The 17,230-nt window shown below is 44.8% G+C and overlaps 1 protein-coding gene and 1 long non-coding RNA gene across 5 annotated transcripts in view; one reads left to right on the forward strand and one right to left on the reverse strand.

The window, feature by feature from the left end:
- The window catches only part of HAO2 (hydroxyacid oxidase 2), a 28,797-nt gene extending 24,404 nt beyond the window's left edge, over positions 1-4,393 (reverse strand). Inside the window, exon 1 of one of the 3 annotated variants that reach the window (XM_020900700.2) lies at positions 4,306-4,393. The gene's annotated coding sequence lies outside the window, so the exon portion shown is untranslated. Of the gene's footprint in view, positions 1-4,282 lie in introns of all 3 variants that reach the window. The other 2 variants (XM_020900697.2, XM_020900699.2) reach the window with 2 other exon arrangements.
- Positions 1-17,230, forward strand: part of LOC110141724 (uncharacterized) — a 114,684-nt gene that overhangs the window by 38,056 nt on the left and 59,398 nt on the right. The window lies entirely within an intron of this gene.

A 17,230-nucleotide genomic window follows, 5' to 3' on the forward strand; every position in this document is an offset into this window, starting at 1 on the left:
ATCTGCAGCCAAGTGTGGTTTGTAGGGTGAGAGCTGGCATCGAAAATGGTGAGAGTCCCATTTTATAGATGAAAAAATTAAAACTCAGAAAATTCAAATGAATTGTCTCTATTCGCACGATGAGGATGGCAGGGCCTGACTCGGAATTCCTCTGGTTTGCTCTGAATATTCTTTAGTTGGCCAGTACATGGTGTTAGTGATTTGCTAGGCTTCCCAGATGGCGCTAGTGGTAAAGAACCCGTCTGCCAATGCAGGAGACATAAGAGACACGGATTCAATCAGGAAGATCCCCTGGTGGAGGGAACGGCAAACCCACTCCAGTATTCTTGCCTGGAGAATCCCATGGATAGAGGAGCCTGACGGGCTACAGTCCATGGGTTGGTAAAAGAGTTGGACATGACTGAAGTGAATTAGCGTACACACGTGCAAGATCAGTTCAGGTCTCTGCTCTGTAGGGTCAGAAGAGTGGCACAGGGTCTTCCCTGGTGATCCAATGCTTCAGACTCTGAGCTTCCAACACACGGGCTGTGGGTTCAATCCCTGGTCAGGGAATTAAGATCCCGCATGCCTTGTGGCATGGCAGAAAATAGAAGAGCTGCACAAAGTGAGCTTGATCAGTTCCCCCTAAAGCTAGGCCACTGGGAAAGGTGTCCTGTGTGGAGATCACTGCCCTGCATCTTCATTTGCTCAGAAAGGGTGAAGTGCACTGAACAGATGTCAGAAACTACACAAAGGCTCAGAACAAGCTCTGAACTCTGCTGTTTTCACTCCTGACTTGAAGTCTCATAGGCATAGCTCTACGCAGGAGTGGCAGCTCCTGAGAGGCAGCAGGAGAGGAGTGAGAAGACAGAGAAGCTGCTCATGATGCTCCACGAGACATTAGTAGCTGAGGGAGTCCATGGAGTCAGGAGGACAGGATCTCATAAGTGTTAAGCCTTGGGAAACATGGGCTCAAACTCAGTTCTGCTGCTGGTTCACCAGGTTCCATGAACAGGTTATTTGTAAAAGAAAATTATTAATGCCTGTCCCACAGGGACTCATGAGGACTAAACACTATAGTCCACATGATGTTCCTAGAGCAGTGCCTTGTATAGGCGAAAGTGTTAGTGTTAGTCGCTCAGCCATGTCTGACTCTTTGTGACTTCATGGACTGTAGCCCATCCTTCAGAGGACCAGGCTCCTCTGTCCATGGAATTCTCCAGGCAAGAATACTGGAGTGGGTTGCCATGCTCTTCTCCAGGGGATCTTCCTGACCCAGGGATTGAACCCGGGCATCTGCATTGCAGGCAGATTTTTTACTGTCTGAGCCTCCAGGGAAGCTCTTGTATAGACTAGACTATCCTTAAATGGTAGAACCATTGGCCTTCTTTCCCTTGTTGGACATTCTCCTCTGAGGCTCTGGAGGTTGAAAGTGGCTTTAACCTTTGAGTAATTCTGAGATTTCTTTCCTTTTTTATTGGAATATAATTGCCCTACAGTGTTGTATTAGTTTCTGCTGTACAATAAAGTGAATCAGCTGTATGCACACATACACCCCCTCCCCCGTGGACCTCTCCCCCGACCCCCTCACCATCCCACCCCGCTAGGTCATCACAGCACCGAGCTGAGCTGCCCGTGCTATGCAGCAGGTTCCCACCAGCTAGCTATTTTACAGATGGTAGTTTATATTTGTCAGTCCTAATTTCCTGATTTGTCCCACCCTCCCCTTCCCCTCCTGGGTCCACATGTCCATTCTCTAAGTCTGCCTTTCTATTCCTGCCTTGGAAATAGGTTCATCTGTACCATTTTTCTAGATTCCATATATATGCATTAACATACAATACTTGTTTTTCTCTTTCTGACTTACTTTGCTCTGTATGACAGACTCTAGGTCTATGTGATGGTATAATTCAAACTGTGTTGGATTTACTCGTTGGTTAATCCCACAGGGCTTATCTAGTGCACACTCTCAGCCAGGACGAGCAGAGGCAGCCACTGTTCTGCATGTGCTTCTCAATGGTTTCCAGCTGCTTATAGGTAGGCAGGCTTTATATGACTAGTTCTGGGGAGTGCAAGTGACATGTGTTCATTTGGGGCCAAGAATTTAAGAGCTTCTATGTGACTCACTATCTTTTTCTGTCTCCTGTTACAACATTCCAGGGGCCATGTCCATCAGCAGGCATCACTGTAGGATAAAGGTAGCTTGGATCCCTGAATCATTACCTGAAAAGAAGGAGCCCTGGAGATCTGCTGATTTTTTGTGAGTTAGAAATAGATGTTTGAATGGTAAACCATGAAGAATTCAGGGTTTACTCCTTACCACAGCATATCCAAACCCAACTTATTATATCAAGGCATCATGCCAAACACCACAGGTTAAAAAAAGAGCTACGTGATGTTAGTCTCTATTCTCAAGAAGTTTACAGTCTAGAGAGAAGATGGATTTCAACAGCTGATTCTCCTTTAGTCGATATGATGTTGCCTGTAACAGAAATCCTTTTCTAGGAAGGGTTGCCCAGGAATGTGGGAATATTCCCATTGCTTCTCAAATGGGTAGCCCATAAGTGATGTTCCACTCCATCTAATCTAGAGGAGCTCCAATTCTCATCTATCTATAAAGTTAGGTTATGGCTGTCTATCCCACAGAGCTCTTGTGAGAATCAAAGGATCTTGTCAAATGCAGAAGAGCCTAATGATAATACTAAGTTATTTAAATAATAGTAATGATAATAGTAAATTATCATAGTAAATTATTACTATTACTTCAATAGTAAAGACTTTGGAGTTTTGCTTCCTGTTAGGAGGTAGGATATCACAAAAAGCAATTTCTCCCTTGATCCTGTTTCCAGACTCTATTACAATTCACTGATCTGGGTGTCTTTCTATAAATACCACCCTGACTTGATCACTGTTTGGGGCAGTTCTTCCCAGACTGATCTATAGATTCAGCTTGCGTGCATGCATGCTCAGTCTTTGGAAACTTATGAATTATAGCCCACTAGGCTCTTCTGTCCATGGGATTCTCTAAGCAAGAATACTGGAGTGGGTTGCCATGCTCTCCTCCAGGGGGTCTTCTTGATCCAGGGATGGAACCTTCGTCCCCTGCATTGCAGGCAGATTTTTTACTGCTGAGTCACTGGGGAAGCCAGGTTCAGCTTGACCCAATCATAATTACAGGAGGCTATACACTGGAGGGAATTGTTACCCAATTCCAAGCAAACTTATTCCCCAAAGAAACTACACCAGCCTGATTGTCTGACAAACATTAACTTTTTTGCTTTTTAGAAGCAGTCCCTGCATCACTGTTATCCTCTGTCTGTGGCCACGAAGCAGTGGTCAAGTGACAAAGTAGATCCCCGAGGGCAGGAACTGTGACTTTTATATTTCCCAGAACCCTTTTAAGTGGACATCTATTAAGCTATCTTCCCCCCTAAAGACATCCATAAGTACTCCCTTGGGGCTGTTTCTTGGTGGCCTAGCAGCTAGGATTTCAGGCTTCATTGCTAGGGCCAGGGTTCAATCCCAGGCCTGAGAACTGAGATCCTGCAAGTTGCTTGGTATGGCCAAAAAAAATAATTACTCCTTCAGGTGGTTCTAAAACTTAACTTCCCTGGACAGAGCCTCTCTATCTATAGATTTTTTTTTTTTTTTAGTATAATTGTATTTCAATGTTGTGTCAGTTTCTGTTGTACCACATGGTGAATCAGCTATTCGTGTACGCATATCCCCTCTTTTTTTATTTTCCTCCCACTTAGGTTACCACACAGCATTGGGTAGAATTCCCTTGTTATACAGTAGGTTCTCATGAGTTACCTAGTTTATATGCACTACTACCTATAAAATGGGACTTCCCTGGTGGCTCAGATGGTAAAGAATCTGCCTGCAATGCAGGAGATATGGGTTTGATCCCAGGGTCGGGAAGATCCCCTGCAGAAGTGAATGGCTACCTTCTCCAGTATTCTTGTCTGGAGAATTCCATGGATAGAGGAGCCTGGTGAGCTATAAAGTCCATGGGGTCGCAAAGAGTTGGACATGACTGAATCACATTTTTTACTTTCTTATATATAAAAGATAACTCATGGGAACTGACTGGAGTGACTGCAGCAAAGCCTCCCTTTGCCAGGCCCCTCAGGGTCTTACTCCCTGCCTCCACATGGCATCTTTCTGCCAAGACTCTTCCTTTGAAGACTCACATTTGAGCACCTCTGGTGCCTCCTAAAGTCTCTAGCCCCTCTTCTGATCCCACCTGCCACCCGCTCTCCCACCCCAGTTCCAAGTACACGGGAGACAACCAACAACACACCTGGTATTAGCCTCTTCCAGTACCTGGGGATAGTGGTGTCCGGCGGCAGCCACCCCGATCTTGGCTCACAGCTGGCTGTGGTGGGAATAGCAGGTCTCCATCCACAGCCCCCTGAAGACAGAAGAGGTTCAAAGTTACAAGTTAATCTTTAACAGGAACAACATCCAGCTTGGAAGCCAGGGAGCAAGTGGGCCAAAGCATGTTAACCGTGAAATGAACTTTGCCAAGTTACCTCACATTAAAGTGACACTCAATACCAAATTCAACCTCAAAATAAAATAGTTGCTAATTCGCTCAAGCTATATATTTCTCCCCTTGGGCAGCAAGGAGATCAAACCAGTCAATCCTAGAGGAAATCAACCCTGAATATTCATTGGAAGGACTGGGGCTGAAGCTGAAGCTCCAATACTTAGGCCACCTGATGTGAAGAGCTAACTCATTGGAAGATAGTTGGCTGGGAAAGATTGAGGGCAGGAGAAGGGGCGACAGAGGATGAGATGGTTGGACGGCATCATGGATGCCATGGACGTGAGTTTGAGCAAACTCCTGGGGCTGGTGAAGGACAGGGGAGCTTGGCGTGCTGCAGTCCATGGGGCTGCAAAGAGTTGGACACGACTTAGTGACTGAACAACAATTCATTTTCCCAGTGCTTCTAAGGTGGTTAGAGGAAGAGAATCGGTGATTTCAGTGGAGAATTACAAACCCCCCCATGCTGTAAAGGAAAGGCTTGTCTGGAGAAGTGTGAGGGGATGGGTAAGGAGCAGTCACACCTGGGAACCCGTGTATAGGCAGCAGTGGGGACCCCGCCAGGATGGACTGAGGCCTGTGCTGGGTCGAGCCCTCCAGGGAAGCAGGGGGAGCCACTGACCCTTCAGAGTGGAGAGATGACTCAGTGATCAGGCGGAAGTCTGAGGAAGCCAACTCAAGCATTGCTGTTCAGCCGCTCAGACTCTTTGCAACCCCATGGACTGCTGCACACCAGGCTTCCCTGTCCTTCACCATCTCCCAGAGCTTCCTCAAACTCATGTCCACTGAGTCGATGATGCCATCCAACCGTCTCATCCTCTGTCGCCTGCTTCTCTTCCTACCCTCAATCTTTCCCAGCATCAGGGGCTTTTCCAATGAGTTGGCTCTTCGAATCAGGTAGCCAAAGTATTTCACAATAGTACATGTTAAAAAAAAAAAGAATGCCCCAAGAGCAGTCCTGTGGGGCTCACTAATGTCACTAATTAATGTCCAATTTGCCAGGCCTTTCCTGCTGTGCCCCTGAGCCAGCCATTCATTCTGCACCAACCACCAGTTATGAAGTGCTGACAATAGGCCTGACACGTCACACACATTCCTTCACTTGATCTTCACAGCAACCGTATGGGTCAATATTATTTTCCCATTTTTCAGAAGAGAAAATGAAGTTAACTGGCCCAAGCTTTAAATCAGTAATGAGAGGAGTTGGGATTTGCATCTAGCCTGTAGCCACCATTCAATAGCAGGTGAAAATTCTAGGCTGTTTCAAGGACCACGGCAGTGGGATTTCCCTATCTTTTAGAACCTGCAGCTGAACTGAAAAGCAACTTGGCTGCTGATAAATTTACTTGAGGGTAATTGCTACCTGCTATATTACCACTAGATGGCAGGCTTACCTCAGAAATACTTTCCAAGTGCCCAGCCGGCGGGATCTGAAAATCGTTTTTCCACAGTGATTTTCTCCCCTCCATAATCAGCCTCCAGGCCGTGCCCACAGTCAGCTCTCACACCACCGGGCCTCCTCGCTATCCAGGAGACATTATGTCATGGTGAGGATCACAGACCCTGGAGCCCTGTGAGCGCCTGAGTGCCAGTCTGTTGCCACTTCTAACTTCTGAGTGCTGCTGCAGTATCCTCACAATGTCTCCTACACTTTAATGAGAAGTAAAAGAGTTAATACTTACAACGTTCAGGTAGTCGGTAGACCAGTGGAGGTTCTATAGCTCTCATCGCTAGGTTCATAGTTTGAATCAACTTCAAACTAGGTTCTCAAGTTTGAATCTGATATGAAGTCCCGGGGATCTTTCAAATCTGGTCACTGCTGTAGCCTAAGTGAATTAATCCCCACAAGGGACAGAGGGACACAAGCAGAGCTGTTTGAGGTGGTTTGTAACATCTCGTGAATTCATGATGGCTTCAACGCTGGATTTGACACTGGGTTGGCCAGGACAGCACCAGTGGGTTTGGAGCGTGCTTCAGGAAAAGGCTGTAACAGGATGCTGTTTGCTTTTCAGGTGGCCCAGGGCCTTCCCAGGTGGCGCTGGTGGTAAAGAACCTGTCTGCCAATGCAGGAGAGAAAGAAGTGAATTTGATCCCTGGATGGGGAAGATCCCCTGGAGGAGGGCATGGCAGCCCACTCCAGTATTCTTGTCTGGAGAATCTTATGGACAGAGGAGCCTGGCGGGCTACAGTCCATAGGGTCACTAAGAGTGGGACATGGCTAAAAAGCCACCTAGCATGCATGCATGCACAGGGTAGATATTAAACAGTATGTGTATGTGATAAGTCACTTCAGTCATGTCCGACTCTGTGCGACCCTATGGGCTGTAGCCCCCCAGGTTCATCTGTCCATGGGATTCTCCAGGCAAGAATAGTGGAGTGGGTTGCCATTTCCTTCTCCAGAGGATCTTCCCAACCCAGGAATCGAACCCATGTCTTTTATGTCTCCTGCATTGGCAGGTGGGTTCTTTACCACTAGCACCACCTTGAATGTGCCTGCTTAATTTGGGTGAAGAGAAATGATACATTATTCTTGAGCAGTCATGGCCCAGCTCTTAGAGAACAAACATAGTTCTGCCAGCATAAAGGCACCCCCCCAATCCCCTATGATGGGGGGTAACTAGGCCCTCCTGGTCCCAGCAGTGCCATGCAGCCATCTGTCTTGCTTAAGCTGATTCCAGAAACCAGATGAACCTGGAACTTTGAGGTCTGGGCTCAAGCCACCACATGTCAGACCCTTTGGAGCTGCAGGCAAGTTATTATTAACCTTGAATTATTGAAGCCTGAAGCCAGCCAGTTGTGGATGGGGTCAAACTGAGCAGCAGTTTGATCTTTCTGCAGCTACTGAAACTCTCAGAGGCTAAGAGGCCAGCAGTGTGGTTATTCCCCTGGGTGGGGGCAATTGTGCAGTGAGTCACAGGGAAGGATGGGGACACGGCCTGAAGAAGGGCTTTTTTGGGAATGTGGTTATATGCCATTGACTTTTGTCATAGGGCTGCATTTTCTGTCCTTATTTTACAGGGCCTGAAGGAGGAAGGAAAATTCTTTCTCCATTTGCCGAGTTTGCTACATAGATCAGGTCTGATAGGAAGTAGAGAGAGCTTCTGAATATGGAGGTGAGCTAGGTAGCAAGAGCTGGGATTATAAAGCTTCTCAAGATCATGGAGAAATTTGGGTGTTGGGTGCAGACAAGAGTTCAGGATCTCAGATCCTGCTGGGTATCTGGGGTCACAGGCATGGCTGTCTCCATGGGAGACAATGAGGGAGCCGCCATCAACAGTCCATTGATATGAGAGCCACTGGCATCTTGGAGATGACTTGTGTTCTTCAGAAGGTTTATGCTGATCCAGGATCAAACACAGCTTATATATGAGTTAGGTGACAGGGAGGGACAGTTGGAACAGGAGGGGAAGCAGTGGTTTCCTCCCTGAAGACACCTCATTTGTGACTTGGTCTTGCTCAGACACCAGGGTGTCTCACAGCCGCCCCATGATGAGGTGTGTAAAAGTCCTCACACTGTGCTCACAGTAGTAAGTGCTCAATAGATGGTAGTGTTACCCTTAACAATAATCAGTAACACTTAAAAGGCATTTACAATGTGCCAGACAGTGTTCTAAGGGCTTTGCATGTATTAATTCATAGGGATCAACTTTATCCCCATTTCACAGATAAGGAAACTGAAGCACACAGCAGAAAAGTAACTCGTTCAAGATCACACAGCTGGCAAGCACAGAGCTGGGATTCAAAGTCAGAAAATCTGGCTCCAAAGTCTAGGCTGTTAGACAAAATGACAAAGTGTTAGTCACTTAGTCTCGTCCAACTCTGTGACCCCATGGACTGTAGCCTGCCAGGCTCCTCTGTCCATGGGATTCTCCAGGTAAGAAAGCTGGAGTAGGTTGCCATGCCCTCCTCCAGGGGATCTTCCCGACCCAGGGATTGAACCCTGGTTGCCCACATTGCAGGCAGATTCTTTACTGTCTGAGCCAGCAGGGAAGCCCCACACTGTTAACTATTATGCTATTGATTCATCTTTCAGAGTAGCTTGTGGGAGACCAGAGGAGAAAGAGGTTGCTTCTGGCTGGGGTGACCAAGGAAGTGGGGGACCTGAACTAACATGTTCATCTGGCGCTTCCACATAAATTTGATTCTATTTCCTGCTCTTAATCCCAGTCCGTGGGTCTGAACTTGAGCCTACAAGTCCTGCTCCTATGTGGACGGAGCTAGGGTGTTCAGCTGAGGCCCCAGACCTGCTGAACCCAGAGCCAGTGGGCCAGTTAATGAAGGACTCCTAGAGAGCAGGGACTCCGGAAGACTCAGCAAGGGACTTCGCAGCTCGCTGGCTGACTTTTGTCCCCGCTTGCAACCAAAACACAATGTTTCTATGTCTCTGCCTGTACTTGCTATTCCTTCTTCCTCAAATATTCCTTTTTTTTTTTTAGTTTTTAAAATTAAACTTAAAAACATTTTTTTTGAGATAATTGTAGATTCACATGTGTGGTTCCTGGAACATTCTTATCACTCCTACTTGTCCTTATGATCCAGTAGATGTGTCTTCCCAACCATGAAGCCCTCTCCAGTGCTGTCAGGCAGAGCTGGCACTGTGTGTGAGTGAGTGAGTGTGTGTGAAACATGTCACACTGTATTCCAATTGGTCCATTATGGCTTTGTAGGATTTGGAGTTCCTTGAGGCCAGGAATACTGTTGTATTCATTCTTGAAACTCACAGACCACCAGAGCCTGACATGTGACAAGTATTTGTTGTAGAATTAGAGAATAGATGAAGAAGCAAGCAGAGATGCTGTCAGCATCTCTCCTTGACGTCTCTCCCCAGCCTCTCCCTCCTCTCTCCTATCGATCATCTGTCTTACTGGAACAGCACAGCCAGTTAAATGCAAAGGTCAGGATAACTTTGGTTCGTGAACTGTTGACTGATGTTTACATTTTTGATGTGCAATGACCTCAGAAGATCAAGGGCCAAACTCCATGTAAACACACCGGGTTATGTAGGGACAATCAGCTTCACGAGGTGGTAGCTTTATTAAAGTCCTTAGATTCTTATCAGCCCCAGCCCCTTGCCCACAAACGACACCGCTGACTCCCATTAGAGCCCAACCTTGTGGTTGGTGAATGAGCTACACCAGGTCCCAGCGGACTAACTAGCCTGCTATGTCACTACGGATAAGAGGAGAACCCAGAATCTCTGAAAGCAGATGCTAGAAGCTGCCTTCTCCTTCCCTCTTCATACACTGAATTTGCATGGTCTCCTACCCTGAAAGTTTCCTGTGTGTGCTCAGGTCTCATTCCTTGAACAAGGCGTATTCAGGACAGGTATATTCAAGTTGCATGAACAGGCTTCCTGGCTATTCTTAATGTTTTGCAAGGAGGTGACAGCAAGCATTTAGTGTGCTTCAAAAATATTTGATCTTTGAATTGATAAAGAAGATGGGGTACATACATACAATGGAATATTAGCCATAAAAAGACTGAAATAATGCCATTTGCAGCAACATGGATGTTACTAAAGATTATCATACTAAGTGAAGTAAATAAGAAAAAGACAAATATCATATGATATCACTTAAATGTGGAATCTAAAAAAATGATACAAACAAACTTATTTACAAAAGAGAAAAAGACTCCCAGACATGAAAAACAAACTTGTGATTGATTACCAAAGGGGAAAGTTGGGGAAGGGATAAATTAGGACTTTGGGATTAACATAGACACACTGCTATATATAAAATGGGCTTCACTGGCGGCTTAGATGATAATGAATCTGCCTGCAATGTGGGAGACCCAGGTTCGATCCCTGGGTCAGGAAGATCCCCTGGAGGAGGGCAGGGCAACCTACTCCAGTATTCTTGCCTGGAGAATTCCATAGACAGAGGAGCCTGGTGGGCTATAGTCCAGAGTCACGAAGAGTCGGACATGACTAAGCGACTAACGTGTATAAAATAGATAACCAATAAAGACCTACTGTATAGCACTATACTCAATATTTTGTAATAACCTATAAGGGATAAGAATCTGAAAAAGAATATTATACATAATATAAAAGGATACTATACATGTGTATATGTGCTGCTGTTGCTGCTTCTTAAGTCACTTCAGTCGTGTCAGACTCTGCAACCCTACAGACTGGAGCCCATCAGGCTCCTCTGTCCATGGGATTCTCCAGGCAAAAGTACTGGAGTGAGTTGCCATGCTCTCCCCCAGGGGATCTTCCCAACTCAGGGATCAAACTCAGGTCTCCTGGATTGTAGGCAAATTTTTTACCACTGAGCTACCAGGGAAGCCATATATATATATATATGGAAACCATTTTCCAATATATATATTGAAATATATATATTCAGGTATGATATATATCTGAATCACTCTGTTGAAACTAACCCCTGAAACTAACAATATTATAAATCAACTATACTCTAATAAAAAAAAATCTTCCCAGATGGTGGTGCAATGATTAAGACTCTGGACTCCCAATGCAAGAAACCCAGGTTGGATCCCTGGTCAGGGAGCTAGATCCTGCGTACCATAACCAAGACCCAACTGAGTCAAAAAAAAAAAAAAAGGTCCACAAACTGCTGTATCTAATTTCTAGAACCGTGGGTTGACTATCATTTAACTACTAGACTACAATTGACCCCCACTGTTCTAGCCCCCACTCTCAGTTATTTCCATGAAGGATTGACTGTATAATTCTTGACAGTTTAAGGCCTAAGGCATGGAAAACAAAGTGGAAGAGAAGGCAGAAATAGAAACAGAACACAGTTATGTTCCCCCAGTAGCTGAAACAATCTTAGGTTTCATTTTAAAAATTAGAATGTAATTTTTACACAATAAAACCAACTCATTTTAAGTGTACAGTCTGATAAATTTTGGCATAACTGATATAACCACTGCCAGTGTCAAGATACTGAACAGTTTCATTATCACAGACAATATCCTTGTTTCTTTCCAGTCAGTGGCTTCCCACCCACAGCAGAGACCACTGTTTTGATCCCTATCACTATAACTTAGTTCTGCCTGTCCTAGAACTTAACATTATTGGAGTCATTTAGATGGTTATTTATGTATGGATAGGTCCTTTTACTCAACAAATGCTGTCGAGATACATTTCTGTTGTTACTTGTATGAGTAGTTTATTTCTTTTTTGAACTGTTGAGTACAGCTGACTATGGCTCAGATCATGAACTCCTTATTGCCAAATTCAGACTTAAACTGAAGAAAGTAGGGAAAACCACTAGACCATTCAGGTATGACCTAAATCAAATCCATTATGACTATACAATGAAAGTGAGAAATAGATTTAAGGGATTAGATCTGATAGAGAGCCTGAAGAACTATGGACGGAGGTTCATGACAATGTAGAGGAGACAGGGATCAAGACCATCCCCATGGAAGAGAAATGCAAAAGGGCAAAATGGCTGTCTGAGAAGGCCTTAAAAATACCTGTGAAAAGAAGAGAAGTGAAAAGCAAGGGAGAAAAGGAAAGATATTCCCATTTGAATGCAGAGTTCCAAAGAATAGCCAGGAGAGATAAGAAAGCCTTCCTCAGTGATCAATGCAAAGAAATAGAGGAAAACAACAGAATGGGAAAGACTAGGGATCTCTTCAAGAAAATTAGAGATACCAAGGGAACATTTCATGCAAAGATGGGTTCGATAAAGGACAGAAATGGTATGGACCTAACAGAAGCAGAAGATATTAAGAAGAAGTGGCAAGAATACACAGAAGAACTGTACAAAAAAGATCTTCATGACTCAGATAATCACAAATGTGTGATCACTCACCTAGAGCCAGACATCCTGGAATGTGAAGTCAAGTGGGCCTTAGAAAACATTACTACTAACAAAGCTAGTGTAGGTGATGGAATTCCAGTTGAGCTATTTCAAATCCTGAAAGATGATGTTGTGATGTTGTGTTGCACTCAATATGCCAGCAAATTTGGAAAACTCAGCAGTGGCTCACAGGACTGGAAAAGGTCAGTTTTCACTCCAATCCCTAAGAGAGACAATCCCAAAGAATGCTCAAACTACCACACAATTGCACTCATCTCACACATTAATAAAGTAATGCTCAAAATTCTTCAAGCCAGGCTTCAGCAATACATGAACCATGAACTTCCAGATGTTCAAGCTGGATTTAGAAAAGGCAGAGGAACCTGACATCAAAATGCCAACATCCGCTGGATCATCAAAAAAGTAAAAAAGTTCCAGAAAAACATCTATTTCTGTTTTATTGACTATGCCAGAGCCTTCGACTGTGGATCACAATAAACTGTGGAAAATTCTGAAAGAGATGGGAATACCAGACCACCTGACCTGCCTCTTGAGAAACCTGTATGCAGGTCAGGAAGCAACAGTTAGAACTGGACATGGACCAACAGACTGGTTCCAAATAGGAAAAGGACTATGTCAAGGCTGTATATTGTCACCCTGCTTATTTAACTTATATGCAGAGTACATCATGAGAAACGCTGGGCTGGAAGAAGCACAAGCTGGAATCAAGATTGCCGGGAGAAATATCAATAACCTCAGATATGCAGATGACACCACCCTTATGGCAGAGAGTGAAGAGGAACTGAAAAGCCTCTTCATGCAAGTGAAAGAGGAAAGTGAAAACGTTGGCTTAAACCTTAACATTCAGAAAACTAAGATCATGGCATCTGGTCCCATCACCTCATGGGAAATAGATGGGGAGACAGTGGAAACAGTGTCAGACTTTATTTTTTTGAACTCCAAAATCACTGCAGATGGTGATTGCAGCCATGAAATTAAAAGATGGTTACTCTTTGGAAGGAAAGTTATGACCAACCTAGATAGCATATTAAAAAGCAGAGACATTAATTTTCCAACAAAGTCCATCTGATCAAGGCTATGGTTTTTCCAGTGGTCATATATGGATGTGAGAGTTGGACTGTGAGGAAAGCTGAGCACCAAAAAATTGATGCTTTTAAACTATGGTGTTGGAGAAGACTCTTGAGAGTCCCTTGGACTGCAAGGAGATCCAACCTGTCCATCCTAAAGGAGACCAGTCCTGGGTGTTCATTAAAAGGACTGATGCTGAAGCTGAAACTCCAGTACTTTGGCCACCTCATGCGAAGAGCTGACTCATTGGAAAAGACCCTGATGCTGGGAGGGATTGGGGGCAGGAGGAGAAGGGGATGACAGAATGAGATGGCTGGATGGCATCACCGACTCAATGGGCATGAGTTTGAGTAAACTCCGGGAGTTGGTGATGGACAGGGAGGCCTGGCATGCCGTGATTCATGGGGTTGCAAAGAGTCGGACACGACTGAGCGACTGAACTGAACTGAACTGAACTGAACTGATTGCTCTATGGAAGAGGGTGAGATGGTTGGATAGCATCACCGATTCAATGGACATGAACTTGGGCAAACTCTGGGATGTAGTGAGGGACAGGGAGGCCTGGCGTGCTGCAGTCCATGGGGTCGCAGAGAGTTGGACATGGCTTAGTGACTGAACAACAACAACAACATCATTGCTCTATTGTATTAATATAATGCAAATATGTTTCTCCATTCACCTGGTGGTAGGCATTCAAGTTGCTCCAGGTTTGGGGGGTTGTTATGGAAGTTTATTATGAAGCTTGGGGAAGCATTTCATAATTTCTGTGAAATTTCTTTTACAATTCTTTTTGTGAATGTGTTTTCTTTTCTCTTGAATAGATGCCCAGGAGTAAAGTTGCTGAGTAACAGAGTGAGTGCTTTTTTAACTTTGTAAGAAAAGTTCTCCAGGACTTTGAAATGACTGTGCCATCTCATACTCCCAACCATCAGAGCACTCCCACCGTTCTCAGAGTAAGAGAATTTGGTTACCACCTAGTCTTCATTCTATTATCTCGTAGTCGCTACTTAGAGAAACAGCTCAAAGAACCTTAACATTGGTTCTTATAGATTTTGGAGAGTGGTCTGTCCCCAAGAAATGCCTCATCCTTGATAGGAAAAAGATTTTCCATTCCTTGGGACCTTAGAGCCAGTGTGCAAACTTAGGAAGGATGCTTGAGGACTGGTGAAGGGGGACAGCACTATAACTCAGCCCACCATGCAGGATCAAACCCAGCTATCAATTTGATGACAGATGTTCAAGCCAGATCGCCCTCATCTCCAAGAGTAGCTTTGTAACAAGTCACTATCCCAGGCCTAAGTAATCAGAGAATTTATTTGCAGTCTGTTAGCTAATTGTTCCCATACTGAGCACAGATCTTAACTAAATGCCAAAGTGACATTTACATTTCTGGTCTCCATTATGAAACAGCTGATAAATTACCATGCTTATATCCTGCCAGTAGAGTTTAATTTGCTTAAGATCACAGTTGATTTCTGAGATTCCTAAACAAGATAGGATAAATATCCCAGGATATGATGGAAAAGTCAGAGAAGACAGATTTGCAGCCAGGACAAGGACACTGCACTCCAGCAGCAGGACATTTAGCAAGTCATGTCACTTCTCTCTGCTTCAGGTCCCTCAAAAGCAAAGTGGAGACAGTTCCTATTTCTATCCAGAACTGCTAGGGTGGGTATGAGATTCAAATCAGATGCAGCTGCCTTCAAATCCTGGCTCTGCCACATTCTACCAAAAGCTTGACTGTGTTACTTCTTTAATTCCCCAAACCTGGGGTTTCACCCTTGTTAAGTGAAGATCATACATGAATGCTTTGTGTGTGTGTTAGTAGCTAGTTGTGTTCAACTCTTTGTGACCCCATGGACTATAGCCCATCAGGCTCCTCTGTCCACGGGATTCTCCAGGCGAGAATACTGGAGTGCTATTCCCTCCTCCAGGAGATCTTCCTGACCTAGGGACTGAACCTGGGTCTCCTGGATTGCACGTAGATTCTTTACTGTCTGAACCGCCAGGGAAGCCCAAATGAATTCCTTGCACAGTTATAAGAATTAAGTAAAGTACATAAAGCACCTATGGGTAATGAGAGCCTCAATATTAAGCAGACTACTTGAGTTACACTCCAACCAGATGGTAGTTTTCTCAATCAAATGGCAGCTTTAATCACTTGCCAACCACCCTTTGTTGAACCAGGCAGCATGTCCTGCTGATAAAGCTCATGCAGTGAGAGCAACACTACCTGGGTGCTGTTTTGCAACCCAAATTTCAATGGTTTTTCTTGTTTTTATTCTTCATTGACCCAAATGTAAAACACATCTTTCCTCTTTCAGTAAGGACAGTTCCTCTTTTCTCATACCATGTACTAATAATTAGGGTGGTCTGTTATTATTTATTCAAACAAAAGGATTTATTCCAGCCCCTACCCATATTTCTCCTCTTTTATTTTCCTGCACTTTGTGTATAGAATGGCTTTTGACAGTTATACTTTTCTTAAATTCACACTTAATCATGGTGTGTAAGTGCAAACATGTGACCCAATTATCTGTCCTAATTTGTTCATGTGCGAATATCTACATATTGAAACATATTTAAAAAAAACCATATGCTACTATATTTTCACCTTTGTATTATATTAATAGTTATGACATTATATTAATTTTCATAGTAATGTGCATAACTGATTTTATTGTCAATGAATTTAATTTGAGAGTGGTAGAGGGGACAAAGGCTTCCCAGATGGTGCTAGTGGTAAAGAACCTGCATGCCAATGCAAGAGATGTAGGAGATGCAGGCTCAGTCCCTAGGCTGGGAAGATACCCTGGAAGAGGGCATGACAACCCACTCCAGTATTCTTGTCTGGAGAATCCCATGGATGTAGGAGCGTGGTGGGCTACAGTCCATAGGGTCATAAAGAGTTGGACATGACTGAAGCATCTTAGCACAGCATGACACAAAGGGGACAAAAGCTACGTATACATAGTACAAAGAGGGTGTTGGGCCCGCTGGTGTTGAGAACGATTCTTGTGGGTGAATTGGAGCGGCATCTTTCCATTCCTTTGGCTCCTCTTTTTGCTAGTACCACTCTTGTTAGAGCATGGGCTGTTGAATGTAAACCCTGCAGTAGAGGATGGGGTCTCCCTGGGCCCCTCTTTGTCTGTGAGTGCTGTATGTGTGCCATCTGCTCCCCTGTCTTTCCACTAGATGCCAGCACCGTCCCAGGAGTCTGCCTGGCTGTACTGGGTCTCCCTGATGGTAACGTTATGGTTTAGTAGCTAAGTCATGTGGACTGTAGCCCGCCAGACTCCTCTGTCCTTGGGATTTCCCAGGCAAGAATACTGGAGTGGGTTGCCGTTTCCTTCTCCAGGAGAAGATCTTCCTGACCCAGGGATTGAACCCATGTCTCCTGTGTCTCCTGCATTGCAGGTGGATTCTTTACCCACTAAGCCATCAGGGAAGACCTGGGAATTTTCAAAACAACACAAGGGAAGTTGCTCCAGCTCCAAGCATATAGCAGTCCTCCTGGAGTTGGAAGGTTGTTGATGGTATCTTGAGTGTGTGGTTTCCTACCTGCTCTGGTGTCAGAACAAAAGGGTCAAGTTTAGGCACACAGCAACATATTGGGTGAGATCCATGGCATAACCATGGATGAGATCCCAGCTCCTGTGCTGATGCCCTCGCTGACCCACTCACTCACCCACTGACCCACCCACCCACAGAGTACATCTGCTGGAGACTGACCATAAATATTTATCTTTCATTAAATATGTCATCACTGCCGTTCACCCAGAGTCTCAGGAGCACCAGCACAGAAGCCGGGGAGCTGGAGCTCAAGGCGGCC

This window comes from Odocoileus virginianus, chromosome 5, assembly GCF_023699985.2.
Source record: "Odocoileus virginianus isolate 20LAN1187 ecotype Illinois chromosome 5, Ovbor_1.2, whole genome shotgun sequence".
Taxonomy (NCBI): domain Eukaryota; kingdom Metazoa; phylum Chordata; class Mammalia; order Artiodactyla; family Cervidae; genus Odocoileus; species Odocoileus virginianus.